This window comes from Suncus etruscus, chromosome 1 (assembly GCF_024139225.1).
Source record: "Suncus etruscus isolate mSunEtr1 chromosome 1, mSunEtr1.pri.cur, whole genome shotgun sequence".
Taxonomy (NCBI): Eukaryota; Metazoa; Chordata; class Mammalia; order Eulipotyphla; family Soricidae; genus Suncus; species Suncus etruscus.
This window is the reverse complement of record NC_064848.1, coordinates 18785280-18787113: the sequence shown is the minus strand read 5'-3', so window position 1 is coordinate 18787113 and position 1834 is coordinate 18785280. Positions and strand designations below refer to the sequence as shown.

The 1834-nt window shown below is 39.0% G+C and overlaps 1 non-coding gene across 1 annotated transcript; it reads right to left on the bottom strand.

The window, feature by feature from the left end:
• Positions 1-147: 147 nt before the first annotated feature.
• On the bottom strand, positions 148-254 carry LOC126025586 (U6 spliceosomal RNA). Its single transcript, XR_007501484.1, has one exon. It is a non-coding gene; the product is annotated as a U6 spliceosomal RNA (small nuclear RNA).
• Between the last annotated feature and the right edge of the window lie 1580 nt (positions 255-1834).

Sequence of the window (1834 nt, the reverse complement as noted above, 5' to 3'; positions counted from 1 at the left end):
GGGATGATGAGAATTGAAACCAGGTCCATCCTGGGTGGTCCGTGTGTAAGGCAAACACCCTACCACTGTGCTATCTCTCTGGCTCCAGGAACATGTTTTTAAGTCTTCTAATTATTTGAAATACTTCCAGCTTACTTTTTTTTCTATAAAATTATGGAACGCTTCATAAATTTGCGTGTCATCCTTGAGCAGGGGCCATACTAATCTTCTCTGTATCATTACAATTTTAGTATATGTGCTGCTGAAGCGAGCACACTTCCAGATTACTTTTGTTGTTGATTTCTAGTTTTATGCCAATGTAGTTGAATATGAAGGCTAATATTATTTTAGTGTTTGTTGAAACTTACATTGACTCATAACATATACTTTATTCTTGAGAATTATATTCAAGAGTATTCTGTATTATTTATTTTGCTGCAGAAATTTCTATATATTCCTATTATGCTTATCTGATTAAATTGATTTATTAAACACTGTTGTTTTATTTATTTATATTTACGAACAGACAATTTTTTTTATAATAATATCTTTAAACCATGATTACAAACATGTTTGTGTTGCAGGTCAGTCCCTGAAGAGGTTGACTGATGGAGAGATGGAGGATGAGGCCTTTCTCTTCCAGCTCGGAGCACGCGTCTGCCACCCTGTCTAGCCAATGGTTCTGAGGTGAAACAGCGGGTAAAAAGCTCGCAGACAGTCAGGCTTGTGGAAATATTAGCTTTATTCGGTGGACAAGACTGAAGTCCAAAGACTCAGCCTCAGTTCCAGCAAAAAAGCCCCTCGCCTTCCACAGACCCTTGTTTTTATCCCCCAGAATCAGGTATCACCCAATGGTGGGATCAGATACCAACCAATGGTGGAAGCAGAATCAGGTACTACCCTAGGGTGGGGGCAGAATGCCAGGTCACACCCTAGGGTAGGGCACAATCACCAATCAGGTTAGGGTGAGTAACATAGTAATCCCCTAAAATATTTACATACACAACAGTTTGTAATTGGGTTTCAGTTATAGAAAACAACGAACCGGATCACCAGTGCAACATTCTCACCACCTACCTACCCACCATCCTCTTCCTACTCCCCACTGCCTGTATTCCTGACATTCTCTTTCTCTCACTTACTACCATTGTCATGATAGTTGTCAGTGTAGTTATTTCTCCAATTGAACTTACCACTCTGTGGTAAGCTTCATACCACATAGCTGGCTCTTCCAGCTCTCATCTCTATTGTCTCTGGTATTATTATAATAATGTCTTTTATTTTTCTTAAATTCCATAGATGAGTGAGACTATTCTAACACTATTATTTTAAAATAATTTTTGCCTTGGTAATATATGCACTGTGATATGTGTACATCACAAACTCCAGTTACTATATTGTTGCTTTTCACTTCTCTCATTTAGGTGCAAGGTTACTAGGATCCTAGATTTAGAATTAACTGTGTTGATGTCAGAATGGTGTGCCTTTGCTTAGAAATAATATTAAAAATCTCATTGCTTTGGCTTCTGTATTCTGCTTTTTTAAGAAAGTTACCTGTTCTGCTGTGTGGCTTAGGCAGCCAGAACAGGCTGTAAATTTAGGGTAAACAACATATTCCCCCGGGACAGGGCACTATCTCTGTCTCCTGGTACCAATCCTGGTATTTATCACCCCCAGGTGCTTATCTTGAGGCTGGTCCTGGAATTTACCTTACCACACCACCAGAATGGGGGTGGAGGACAGAATGGGAAGGGGCAGATTAACTAACAGTATAGCTGCAGCAAATTCTCAAATAACTTAATTGAAACATATAAAAAGCTTGAATGCCTAACATACAAAGTACAGACTTGATTTG